Source organism: Ictidomys tridecemlineatus, chromosome 3, assembly GCF_052094955.1.
Source record: "Ictidomys tridecemlineatus isolate mIctTri1 chromosome 3, mIctTri1.hap1, whole genome shotgun sequence".
NCBI classification, from domain to species: Eukaryota; Metazoa; Chordata; class Mammalia; order Rodentia; family Sciuridae; genus Ictidomys; species Ictidomys tridecemlineatus.
Window position 1 is genome coordinate 133,015,730 of NC_135479.1, and position 14,363 is coordinate 133,030,092.

The 14,363-nt window shown below is 40.8% G+C and overlaps 1 long non-coding RNA gene across 1 annotated transcript; it reads left to right on the forward strand.

Annotated features, from left to right (window-relative positions):
• The first annotated feature begins 1,295 nt into the window (after positions 1-1,295).
• LOC144376356 (uncharacterized) lies at positions 1,296-9,686 on the forward strand. Its single transcript, XR_013436744.1, has 2 exons — positions 1,296-1,890; positions 6,235-9,686. It is a non-coding gene; the product is annotated as an uncharacterized LOC144376356 (long non-coding RNA).
• The last annotated feature ends 4,677 nt before the right edge of the window (positions 9,687-14,363 follow it).

Genomic DNA, 14,363 nt, shown 5'->3' on the forward strand with positions numbered 1-14,363 from the left:
CTCTGGAAAGCAGTATGGAGATTTCTCAAAAACTAGGAAAAGAACCACCATTTGACTCAGTTATCCTACTCCTCAGTATATATCCAAAGGAGTTAAAATCAGGACACTACAGTGACACAGCCACATCAATGTTTATAGCAGTACAATTCACAATAGCTAAGCTATGGAACCTACCTAGATGCCCATCAACAGATAACTGTGGTATGTATACACAATGGAATATTAATTACTCATCCATAAAGAAGAATGATTTTATGATATTCACAGATAAATGGATGGATCTGGGAACTATTTCGTTAAGTGAAATAAGCCAATCCCCAAAAAACAATGGTCAAATGTTTTCTCTGATATATTGGATGCTAACCCACAATAAGATGGAAGGTAGGAGAAATAGAAATTCAGTGGATTAAACAAAGGAGAATAAAGAGGAAGGGATGGGGAGATAAGAATAGGAAAGACAGTGGAATGCATCTGAGCTAACCTTCTTATGTACATAAACGGAGACACCACAGTGAATCTCACCATCATATATGTCCATGATGAGACCCTAATTAGAATAAGATATATTCCATGCTCATATAAATATATCAAAAGAGATTCTGCTGTCATGTATAACTAAGAAGAACAAATTTTTTAAATTTGCATATTAAGGGCTGGGGTTGTGGCTCGGTGGTAGAGTGCTTGATTCACACATGTGAGGCCATGGGTTAGATCCTCAGCACCACATAAAAATAAATAAATGAAATAGAGGTATTGTGCCCAACTACAACTAAAAATTAAATATTAAAAAAATTGCATAATAAAGAAAAGAGTATCCACTTTACCATATGCTCCTTGCTCAAATTCTGCTGTTGTATCATGTGATCGTGTGGGGTTAAAACTTCTTAAGAGTCCTATATCAATATATGTGGAATCATCTTTGACCAAGAAAACAACCCACAGAGCCTCACACACAGCCTTGCACACAGAAGTCAATGTTGGTATTTGTATATTTTTTTTTTAGTAAGAATAAACAAACAAACAAAAACCCTAAATTTTTCTCAGGCAACTAATTCTATTTAAAGCTCGACTCTTTAGAGCTATTTAGCTTTTTAAGCAATGATCACTAATACAACTGTAAAGCAGTGGTCCCCAAATATTTTCTTATCAAATCCCACCAATAAAAGAATTTTGAGCATTCACTCAGTAGACTTATTTTTTTAATACTTTCTAAGTATATATATATACCTGTTAATTGACACTTGAAAGAATAACAAAGCTTATTTTTTTTTAATATTTGGGGTTCAAAGTAAGCATAAATTGAAATTTCAATATTTTCTTCACACTCTCAAACCATTGCTCTTTCCATCCTCCCAGGTTGGGCACATCTTGCGGATGACTGCCCTGAGGAACTAGACACCCAAGGTTCTGTGCTGTGCACCATGAAAAGAACCATGAAAGAGCACAGCCTCTGCCCTGGGGATTTCACAGGCCGCCTGGAGAAGCCGATGAGCAATTCATAGATATTTGAGTTGTGAACACAAGGGAGAGAGCAATGGAAAGAGGGGTCCCTGGAACAGGTCATGAAGTACAGAAGGAATTTTGAATTCTATACCCTGAGGAAACCCCTCACTATATGTTCTAGTCCAGCTTCAGCAACGTTCCAGGAAGTGGGGCTGGGGAGACCTTTGGAGTGGGAACAAGCTGTACACCTGCCATATGACTGTTGGTGGGTTTTACTTTGTGTTGTATGTGTGTGTGTGTGTGTGTGTGTGGTGTGTGTTTTTCCTGTTTGTTATGTATTTTTTTTTCCTTCTGTTTCAAGACATTGTGACATACATTTCAGATTTAGCAAAGGACAGTGCCAGAGGGTGTGGAGACTCCTCTGTTGAGATGGCTGAACTCTGGCAGGTTAGTGCCCAGTGTGGCTTCATAGTTTTCTTATTTTTAAGCATAAGAATCATATCTTCCAGACAGGCGATCTCCTAAGGACAGCTATTGGCATGCAGGCACTAGGCACACAGGACTCCTGGAGTGTTCTTAAAATTCAGCTTTGCACCCTGTCAGTACCCTGATTTACTGCCCCACAGAGTTTTACTTGTCTACAAAATAAATCTCAAATTCCCCCTTATGACATTTAAGACACTTCAAATTCTGGCCTCCACCTCAACACCTGTTATTTTCCTCATCTCCCACCAGACATGCCAAACCATGTGCTCCTCCCTACACACTGGCTCTATCTCCCATAACAGTTCAGCCAACTCTCTGACACCCTACCCCACTTTTCTAAATCCCACTCACCTTTCTGCAGCAGTTCTGAGGTCAAGATCTCTGTGAAGTATCCACACTCCCATTTGCTTCCTTCCCTGACAGAATCAAGCTTATCTTCCCTTGGATTTTAATGTGCCCCTCCTCCCTCTCCCCTCCTCCTGCCCTCCCCCCCTCCTGCCCTCCCCCCTCCTGCCCTCCCCTCCCCCTTCCCTCCTCCTCCCCTCCCCCACCCTTTCTCCTGCCCTCCCCCTCCCTTCCCCTTCCCCTCCTCCTTCTCCTTCTTCCTCTTCCTCTTCTTCTTTTTCTCTCTCTCTCCACCCACTTCTTTCTCTCTTTCTTTTTTTGTACTTTCCTTAACCTTATATTCAGCTATGTCCAGTCTTATCTCTTCCTGAAGAATAAAATCTCTCTGCCCATGAGGTAAAATGAGTTATCATTTTCTGCTACCCTGCATCTTATTTCAATGAAAATACAGAACTGCCAAACTTTCTTAATAAGGTGAGGCAATTCTCACCTCATCTAGGAAGCTGTTTACATTTTTCTAATTTTCAAAGATTTGCATCAAGCTGGAGGAAGAACCAACTTGCAGGATAAGGAACTTCAAAGTTTTGTTTTGACATCTGGTATTTGAGAAGCCTATGGAATTTTCAAGTAGTGAGGGCCAAGAGGTGGTTGAATATACCTAGTTGGATATGATGAAAGGCAACAGATTAGTACTCCTCAGCATACAGGGGGTAGTAAAAACTATAAGAGACCATGACATTTCCCAGGTAGCATAGAATAAGAGAAGTACACCAAAGATAGAATCTTACAAGGACACCAGTATTTAACAGTAAGGGAAAAAATATCCTTAAAGGAGAACAGTAAACTATAATTTAAAAAGACATAAAGAAAACTAGAGATTTGGGTGTTTCAAAGAGGAAGGAAGTGGTAAACTAGAAAGCTACAAAAAGCCAATAAATAAAGGGCTAAAAAGTGTCCATGGACTTTGACAGTTGGAAAATCCTTCAGATATCAGCCAAAGCAGCTTCCATTTGTTAAGTGATTCATTGATATTAGGGTAAAAAGAGGGCAAACCTTTCCAAAGCTTAAATACAAATGGAAGAAGAAAGAGAAGTTGCTTAGTCCAAGTTGTTTCTCTGGGACTATGAAAGAAAGCATGTTTACAAGCTAAAGAAAATAAATTAGCCAAGAAAGTGGGGGCCTCAAAAACATACAGAAAAGATCATACATCATCCCGGTGCTGTAGCACACGCCTGTAATCCCTTGGGAGGCTGAGCCAGCCTTAGCAAAAGCAAGGTTCTAAGCAACTCAGTGAGACCCTGTCTCTAAATGAAATACAAAATAGGGCTGGAGAATGTGGCCCAGTGGCGGAATGCCCCTGAGTTCAATTCTCAGCATCCCACCCCCAAAAAGATTATACATCAAGACCAAGTGGAATTTATTCCAGGGATGCAGAGTGGTTTCAACATTTGAAAATCATGTTAATAGAATAAAGGGAAAGTGATCGTTTTAATATAAATAGAAAAGATTTTTACAAAATTCAACTTTATTCCATGATTTTAAAAATCCAAAAATAAAAACATTCAAAAAGCTATGAATAGAAGAGAACCTCCTCACCCTAATAAAAGGCATGAAAAGATCATGTCATCTGTAAGTGTCTCTGCTTATAGATGACATGATCTTGTATATAGAAACTATCCTAAATAATTCACCAAAAACCTATTAGGATTAATAATAAATTCAGCAAGTTTGCAAGGCTAAAAAAATCAACATAAAAATCAGTTGTATTTCTATATATCAATAATGAACAATCCAAAATATAATTAAGAAAAGAATTTATGAAAACATCAAGAAGAGTAAAATACTTAGGAATATTTAAATAGAATTAAATATTAATATTTAAAAAGAATTTAAAAATTATTTTTAAAAAGAAGTACAAGACTTGTACACAGAAATCTACAAACATTGTAAAAGAAATCAAAGAAATGGACAGAGATTCCACGAGCATAGGTTGAAAGACTAAGTATGAAAATGGTAATATTCCTCAAACTGATGTATAGGTCCCTTGCAATCTCCAAATCTCAGTCAGCTTTTTCACAGAAATTGGCATTTGATCATAAAATTCATATGAAATTCAAGGGGCCCAGAATAAGCAAAACTATTTTGAAAAAAACAAAGTTGGAGGACTCGCAATGTACTGACCTCAAAACTTGCTTCAAAGTCACAGTGATCAAGACTGTATGTACTGGCATAAATAGACAAATAGATCAATGGAGTAAAATTGAAAATCCAGAAATAAATCTCTGCACTTATGGCCAGTGGACTTTTGACCAGGATGTCAGGACAACACAACAGGGAAAAAAATAGATTTTTCAACAGTTGACACAGGGACAACTTGATATCCACATATGAAGAAATGAATTTGAACTCCTTATTGATATCATATACAAAAATCATCTCAAAATGGATTGCAAGCCTAAATTTAAGAGCAATACCCTAGGAAGAAAACAGAGTGATCTTCATGATCTCAGATTAGGCATTGGTTTTCTTGACAGGATCCTAAAATCATAAGCAACAAGAAAGCAAATAAGTAAATTGAACTTTATCAAAACTGAAACACCTCTGTGCTTTTAGAAGCACAAGAAAATTGAAGTGAAAATAAAGTAAACTAAAATAATAATTGTGAAAGTGAAAAAGACAATCCATAGACTAGGAAAAAAACATTTGCAAATTATGAATCTGATAAGGCACTAGTATCCAGAATATAGAATATATATTTTTAAAAATACAACTCAATAATAAAAAAGACAAATGAACCAATTTTTAAATGGGCAAAGCATCTGAATAGGTATTTCTCTAAAAAAGACACACAGATAGCTAATAACCATATGAAAAGATGTTCAGCATCATTGGTCATTAGGAAAATGCAAATCAGAAACACAGTGTTATATCATCTCAAACCCACTAGAATGGGTACAATGAAAAAATACAGGTAATAACAAATATTGGTGAGAATGTAGAGAAATTAGGACCCCCCATGCATTGCCAGTAGGTCCATAAAATGAAAACACTTGGGGAAACAGTTTGATGGTTTTTCAAAATGGTAAATATAATTTCCATATAACCCAGCAATTCCAATCCTACATCTATATCCATATATATCCAAGAAAATAGAAGATACGCTACAATACAAATAAACCTTGAAAACATCATGTTAAGTGAAAGAAGCCAGCCACAAAGACCTTTTATTATATGAGTCCATTTGTAAGAAATGTTCAGAATAGGAAAAACCACAGAGATAGAAGGCAGGTAAATGGTTCTTGTAAAGCAGGTGGTGGAGGTGGGAAAGGAGAAGGAAAGAGTGTTGGGACTTCTTTTTGTTATGATGAAAATACTCCATTCTTGTAGGAAAATGTAGACCTATTATGATGCCATTCTAGATTTAGAGTAGGAAAAAAAAAAAAAGAAAATACTCCATTCTATAGTGGTAATCAAGGCAAACATTACTGATATATTAAAAATCCTATTTTACATCTCAAGGGATGAGTTTTATGCCGGTCAATGATATCTCAATAGAACTACTATGAAAAGTGGGAGAGGTAAATGACTGATAAGGACATGAGAAAGACTAATCTCCAAGCCAACAACGTCTTAGCTCTGAATAAGCCAAGAAGGAGGGGAAAGGGTGGTGGGTAATCAGAAAGGGAGCAGGACTGGGGTGAGGCCTGGAGTGAGTGGATTTTCTAAAGGGCCTCAATGATAGAGAAATTAGAAGTGATATTAACTGCTGGAAGCAAGAGGTTGGGAATTGGGTGGGGAATTTGAGGGAAAGATGCTAATTAGTATAAATAAGTGTAGCCCCTGAGGAAATGCAGAAGCAGCAGCCTAAGAATAAATAAAAGAAGGAAGCTGGTATTTGCTAAGACTTTCTTTGCATGGCGTCTGGCCCTCAGGCATATCTTGTTCTCTTTTCTCTTTCAGCACCTTAGTAATCTCCACAAGAAGCCTAGGAGACAGTATTGCCAGTGAACTGTTCAAACAGGCCTGACAACAGGGGACCTCAGTGCTGCACGTGACTGTTTTCAACATCATTGGCCAAAGTGCAACCAGGTCAAGTACTGCAAATATTTGTGATTAGGTGGATTCTTTCCTCTAAAACTTGCCATGAGATAGTTTTGCAAAATATAAATCCTGGATCAGGGTGATTGTCAAGAGCAGACAGCCTGGGATCCTCTGTGGCCCCAGAAGTAGGGGAATCATGTCACCGGCTAAGACAACAAATCAGAGAGACCCTCTCTCTGCCTAGGGCTGGAAGATAAGGCAGGGCCAGTTCTGCTCAGGTGCCCTGTTAGCTCATGGCTGCTTAAGCAGAAAGTTAGCTTCAACTGCCTCAGCAAGCAGGCTGCTCCTCCTTTTCACCAGGGAGTAAGACAAATGATCTAACATCAAGGAACACTCTTAAGCATGCTGAAGGACACAATTACATCTCTAGGCATGGCCCTTATTATAGTGTAGTAGGTTGAATAATAGCCACCCAAATATACCCAGTCTCAGTGCCTGGAATTTTTATGTTACCTTTTTGGAAAAAGGACTTGTGTAGCTGTAATTAAGCTATGCATCTTGATATAATAGAGGCCTCCCTCTATTATAAATGAGGAGGCCCTAACGCCATTACAAGTATTCCTACGGGAGAAAAGCAAGGAGAGATAATGCCCCCAGAGAAGGAGGCCATGCAAAGTCTTCACATACAGAGGCGGCCAGTCAATCAAGGGTCGCCCACAACCACCAAAAGCTGGGAAAAGCAAGGAAGAGAGCCTCCCCTAGAGCCTCTGGGGGAAGCATGGCTACCCACACCTGATGTAAGACTTCTAGCCTCCAGAACTATGAGAAAACCTGTCTTTGTTGTCTTAAGCTACCCTGTTTGTCGTGATTTGTTATGGCTGACCTCGGAAACCACGGCATATGATGGCATTCTCTTTACTTTCACCAATACTCAAAGCACATGTTTGTGAACGTATGGAAAGTGAATTGGGGGGAAAAGAGGGCTCCCGAAGAGTCAATGGCGCTGTCATCTCAATTCCTCTTCCTCTTTTCAGGAGCTTTTTCAGTTTCCTTTCTAGTAATTACTGTGCGCCACCCTCACCCCCAAATGCTACCTTTACAGGGAAAGAGTTAACTAGTTCTTGCTGTTACCTCTCTATGGACACATACATTGAAGGGTAAGGAAAATACACAATGTAGAGCAGAACACACGGACTGAGCCCTCATCTATCACTTAACTATGCAGCTTTGGCCTTGGGTAGTTTATTTTTCCTCTGGTTGAATTAATTACAAAATGACAGTAATAATTACTGCTTCCACCCCCCCCACACATACACACACACACACACACTCACCCAGTAATATGATGTTTTGTGAATACCAATCAAATAAGTTAATGTCTGTGTCCTCACCTGGGTTATTTAGGGGACATTTCTTGAAGAAAAGCTTCCATGCCAATGTTTTCTTTCTGGAATCATAAGCCAGGACAGCAGGAAAGAGAGTAAAAGGGAAAAAAAAATGTAAAAGGTAAATGCCATACTGTCCTCAGCACCACTAGAAACTGAGACTGGTTGCAGAGGTCTAAGGGAGCCTCTGCTGTGTAGAACAGCCTATTGTTGGGAACAGAAGGGGCCAGAGAGAAACTGAGTGTCTCCCATTGTTTAGACTTCACCCTGGAAAGAATTCACTTGACTAAATTTCTAGGTGGCATCACCTGGCTCCTCAGGGCAACTACTGGGGAAGGAGGATTTGAGTCATCACCTGGTGATAGGAGAAAAGCTGACATGTCTTACCAATCAGTCCCAGGCCTGGGAGCTGCTCCAGTACAGCTTCCCTGCAGTGGGTATGGTGGCTGCCAATACCACAACCTTGCCCTTTTGTGATGGGGAGAGGGTTTCTGAGAAAGCCAGAAGTAGTAGGAGCTACCTAAATGTAGCATCTGCCAGCGATCTGTCCTGAGCAAGCTGAAGGTCAATGAGACAGGAGCAAATGAAGCCACATGTGCACAGGGTCCAATGCTTTATATGGAACAGAATGGGGAGATGTCAACCACTTTCCAAATATTACTTTACTTTAGCTATTTGTATTGCCTTCTTTTAATTTTAACCTTAATTTTTCGGAGTAGTTTTGGTTTTGGTTTTGGTTTAATAGGGTCTACATTGCCTTGAACTCCTGGTCTCAAGCAATCCTCCTGCCTCAGCCTCCTGAATAGCTGGGACTACAGGCACACGCCACTGTGCACAGCTATCCATCTTGAGTAGTTTTCAGGAAACGATCCACCATACTTTCATAAGCACCAGCAATCATTTATATGAATATGATTTGTCTCAACTTCAAGTTCAAGAATCAAATCTAGGAAAATGCTTTGGTGAGATACTGACTCTCTCTTAGGCAATATGGCAATGGGTTATGGAGGACATAACCCCAGCCAATTGGGGTTTAACACATGTTGTCTTAGGACCTCCTGGGAAATAGACTCTGGGATGGCGCTCTGTAAGCATGGAGTTTGGGGAATCATGAAGAAAGCAAGTTTGGGCAGCAGGAGTGATTGACACAATGTAGGTGGTCTGGAGCTGGTTTAGCCTTTCAGAATTGTTCTGGATTGAGGTAGAAGGATCAAGCCTTTGCACCCCCATCCTTTAGTCATCTAATGTGAACTGTCTCCAGAGTGAGTATGGCAGCCTAGGACAATTTCTGGGAAGAATCTAACTTAATTATGAGTGGCAGGAATGAATTCCTTGGTTCTGAAGGAGGTCAGGAGGTTTATCACAGAATCCATGACAAACGTGTTTCTGGAGAGAGGGGTTTAGGGGATGTTGGCTTCTTCTATCACCTTAAATTTCTTTTGTGGACAGATATTTATAAAAGAAAAATCTATGTCTACCCATCTTCATAGTTCCATAAGTAAAAGGACTTCCAACTTCCTTCTTAATTCCCATTTTCAGCTGTGGATTGGATTTTCAATACCTTTTAATTTTATCCCATCCCAAAGAGGAAGAAAAGGAGCCAATCTGACTGGTGGAAGGGGATGGCCTCTGGACCTCATGCTTCCTTTAGGTGAGCTCTTTGGGCTTCTGAGGCTGCTTGTGGCCCCATGCTGGATGAGTGGGTCCTTGGCCTCTCTGCTCCTTCCCTGTTACTTCTTTGCTGTAAGTGGCCCCAGTGTCTGTTCCACAGGTAGGTCTGGCCTGTCATTTTATCTTGTCCAACTATTCCCTCTATGGCTGGGTATGTAAGTCAGGAAACCTGTGCATTGCAGGACAAGAGGCTAATAATTCAGGGGTGGAGTTGAGACCCCAGAGTGGTCTCACCTCCAGGTTGCCTTCTCTAACAATTTATCAAATGCATATTAAGAAATACCAAGCAACTAATAAAATTTTATTTTAACCCTTGTTTGAGTAGTATCCTATGTGTCTTTTTAAAACTTTATCTATTTATTTTAATTATATTCACTTAGTATATATTTATGGAGGTTGGATTCTGTGCCAGGCCCTGGGCTAATCACTAGGTCAATGGAGGTAAATAGGATAGGTAAGATCTCTGCTTTTAGGAAATTTATGGTTTACTAAAGGTAAGAGGAACAATGGATAAATCAGTAGATAAACCATGTTAAATCTTATAAAGTACTTAAAGAGGCTGAAACAAGGAGGGACTCAGGAGAGCAGGGTGGAGTGGGGTGTGACTGATTGGTTCCCTTAGGAGGAAATATCTAAGACTTTAATGTCCAGAAAGATAGGAGAGAAGACTGGGGGAAAGTGTTCCTGGCAGAGGTGACATCCAGAGCAAAGGCCTTGATGTAAGAAAGAGATTGGCAGGCTTGAAAACAAAACAAACAAAAAAAAAATCAATGATTAATGAACCTGGAAAATCTTATTCCAGGGGCAGAACAGGAGTTCAGAGCAAAGGCAGGGGCAGAAGCATAGAGGGATCGCTCTACTCCATCAGTATTTCCCCCAATATGCAGTGTATGATGACATACAAATATTTGGAGTGGCAAGTGTGCAAATATTTTTATTGAAATAGCTATATGTTTATTTTAGAGTACATTAGGAAAAATATAATTATCATATCAAAACCATGATTTTCCAGATACTATTATTCAGGTAAAACTAAATTAAAAAGGGAATCAATTTAAAGAGAATATTAAGTCAATTACAGTCCAGGTGTTATGCAGATCCAGCAAAGATCTCAAAAGTGGTGTTTGCAGCACTGGAATGTAGGGAAACATTGCTCAAATGATGCTAAAAACAACAAGGGAGAAAGGTGGCCATCTGCCCCTAAGGCACCTGGCCCACTCGCCTGGGAGATGCCCCAAGAGCTCAGGCCAGCTGAGCTGGCTCATGCTGAAAACCCTGGCTTCACAGGTCATAGGTTATGGGTCCTGAAGCTGTTTCTTCCTAAAAGAGCATGATCAGAGCATGCGGTAGCCCAGCAGACACTGGAGTCCCGGATTTATCCCTGAAAACCCAGCTTTAGTGTCACCTTCCTTGATCCTCCCTGACCTTCTCTGTTCACTCCCAGAGTCAGTGGTTCTCCACTTACTGCCCATTTTCCTACCTTTCATTTTACTGCCTTGTAATACTACCTTCAGCTTCTGTCTGAGGCTGCCTCTCCCAGTGGAAAGTGAATTCCTCTAACATATGTCTTCCTAAAGCGTAGCACGGTCCCTGGGATCTAACGGCACAGGAAAGACATAAGTGAATGAATGAGCACACCTTGATCTCTTTTTACAATTCATTTAGGCATGAAGGGCTTCTAAGTCACAACCTGACTAAAAGCTGCAATGTTTAAAATGTTGCTTCAGGTCAAGTCACAAGGATCTGGCTGGAGTGTCTCTCCCTCCAGGGATGCCACAGGAAGGTGTTTGGGTGGTATTGAAATGACTCACTGCCCCAGCAGCTTAACAGGATTACCAAGGGTCTTACATTGCTCATTGAGGTGTGGTGGGAGCCCCTGCGGTGCCAGCCAGGGCAAGAGCTATTATCTGTGTGAATACCTGGTGCCCGGGGACAGAAATACCTGGTACCTGGGGACAGAAAATTAAAAGTCACTACTGTCCATTAGTTGAGAAGAGAAAGTTTCAAAAGAAGCAAAGAGAGTGCCTCCCTTCCCTCACTAGATCCATCCCTCTTTCTGCTCTCAAGATCCCAGAAGATTTCCTAGAAGGGACTTTGGACAAAATCAGGACAATCTCCTCTTCTTGCAGATCAGGAGGCTGAGTCCACAGAGAGGCATAAATGGTCCAAGGTCACACAGCTAGCAGGTGACAGAACAAAGAATGGCACTTGTTCATTCTCTGTCCAATGAGGGAGCATCATGACTTGTAGCCATGCAAGCCAGTACAGAGCAGAGGGTCAAAAGAGTCAAGTCAGACCTGTTTGTTTCTTTTCCTTTAAATTAAAATGAAATTCACATAATGTAAAATTAATATATATACATACATGGAGATATATATGCACATACATATATATACACACAGATATTTACATATTTGCGTTATATACGCACACATACACACACACAACACACACACACACACACACTAAGGATTGAACTCAGGGTGGCTTTACCCCTAAATTATATCCCCAGCCCTTTTTATTTTTTGAGACAGTCTTGCTAAGTTGCCCATGCTGGCCTCAAATTTGTAATCCTCCTGCCTCAGCCTCAGGAGTCTTTGGAATTATAGGTATGCATCACTATACCTGAAAAATTAACCCTTTCAAGGTAGAGAGTTTAGTGAGGCTCCCAAAGCTGGCCTGGCAGGATCACGGGCAATAGGAATCATGCACTTTGTGGAATAGAGATCTAAGTAGCAATTCCAGCTCATCAGTAATTAGCTAAGCAGGTTCTTCCCCTTCTCTGGGCCTCAGTTTCCTCAATACTAAGCTGGTATATTTTTGTCTTAATCCATTCTGACAGCTGTAACAAACTTCCATATGTTATAAATACATTAAGTTGTGCTGCTCACAGATCTGGAGGCTGAAGTCCAAGATCAGGAATCTAGAACACTCAGAATCTGATGAGGGTCATCCCAGGTTGAAAGTGCCAACTTCTCATTGTATCCTCATGTGGCAGAAAGAGGGTGAGAGAGTCCCTGGGGCCTCTTTGATAAGGACATTATCTGTATTCATAAGAGCTCTGTCCCAGTGACCAAATCATGATGACTCTCAAGGTCATGACCTCCCAGTGCCCTCATGCCAGGGAGTGGGTTTCAAGAGATGAATTTTGAAGGACAAAAATATCCAAATCACAGCACCTTCCAACTAACTACCTGTTAGGGCTCCTAGAGACCTGAATAAAATATTACCTCTGAAAGTACCATGTAAACAGCTCTTCATCCTAAGAACTTCATCTCATTAAAAAAAAAAAAAGAAAAAGAAAAAGAAAAATTAACCCTTTCAAGGTACAGAGTTTAGTGAGGCCCCCAGAGCTGGCCTAGCAGGGTCAACTGCTTGCTTACGTACCTGTAATGACATGGTTATTGATAGAGAAGGACAAGAACAAGAAAGAGGGAAGAAAGAGAAAGGGGTAGAAATACGGAATGAGTTAAACAGTAGCCGGTTATACACATATTTAAATTTACCCAAAATAATTTCACCTGTATGTATACCTAAAAAATACTAATCAAAAATAAATAGTCAGGGAAAGTAGCACACACCTGTAATCCCAGTGACTTGGGAGGCTGAAGCAAGAGGATTGCAAGTTTAAGGCTAGCCTCAGAAACTTAGCAAGGCCCTAAACAACTTAGCAAGATCCTGTCTCAAAATAAAAAATAAAAAAAGGTAAAAAGGGGCTGGGGATATGGCTCAGTGGTTAATCTCTCCAGTAGGAAGAAGACAGAGAGAGAGAGAGAGAGAGAGAGAGAGAGAGAGAGAGAGAGAGAGAGAGAAGGAAGGAAGGGAGGGAGGGAGGGAGGGAGGGAGGGAGGAAGGAAAGACAGAGAGAGAGAGAGAGAAAGGGGGACTGGGATTGTGGTTTCATGGTGAAGTGCTCGCCTAGCACATGTGAGGCACTGGGTTGGATCCTCAGTCTCACTATATAAATAAATAAAATGTTATTGTTTCCACCTACAACTAAAAACAATTTTTTAAAAAAAAATAAAGAAAGGAAGAAGGAAGTGAAAGGAAGATCAATAGAAGAAAGGAGAGAGAATAGGGAGAGAGAGGAGGCAAGGGAAAGGGGGGTGGGAACTGAAATAAAATTCCTTGCATGTGTTATTACATGTCAAAATGAACCCAAATACTGTGCATAATTATAATGCTCTAGTAAAAAATTACTAATAAAAAGGGAAATGAAAAAAAGATTATCCATTAAAATTCTTTTCAGGGGGTGATTTGTATTCCCCCCAGAAGAAATACGTGGATGGGCCCAGAAAAGGCCTGGAGTTGGGAGAACTGTTCTGAGGAGGGCAGGGGACATTGGTTACCTGTTGCTAAGGGAACAGATGGAGAGATGAGAAAAGAGAGAAAAGGCTGCCCGGGTCTATGGTGAGACTCCCGCTTGTGGCCCCCAGTTTTTGGCAAAGTGACCAAACTCACAAAGGTCTGAGTACATGGGGATTTGGGGAAAGATCAGGGAAGCAACTGGGCTTTGTCCTTCAAATGGGGGTGGGACAGAAGAGTGAGACTCTGATGACATGTGGTTCATGGTAATTGTGCTGTGGATTCAAGGCTGTCACAAGTCTTGGCACCGGATTGGGTCAAGTTTAATCAGATCTCCAAGGGCCTCGCTGACATCTGTGCTGCACATAATTAGACATCTGCACAAAGGCTGTGCCCATGTGTAGTGTCACTGAGGAAGGCCATGGCACTCCACACTGAGTACAGTGACTCACACCATTCCACCCCATGCAAGTTTCACCCCTACAGCCACAACACAAAAACTGGGACCTCAACCTGGGTCTGCTTTTGCTCCCGGTTTTTGGTTCAGAAGCCCTTACATGTAGTCACAAATTAAATAATCTCTGCAAACTGGGCAGATCCCTGGAATGCCCCCACTGCACCCTGTGTACATTCTGCTGTCACCAGCAGAGAACTTGTACAAGAACAGCTTCCATCAAAACCTAGAAA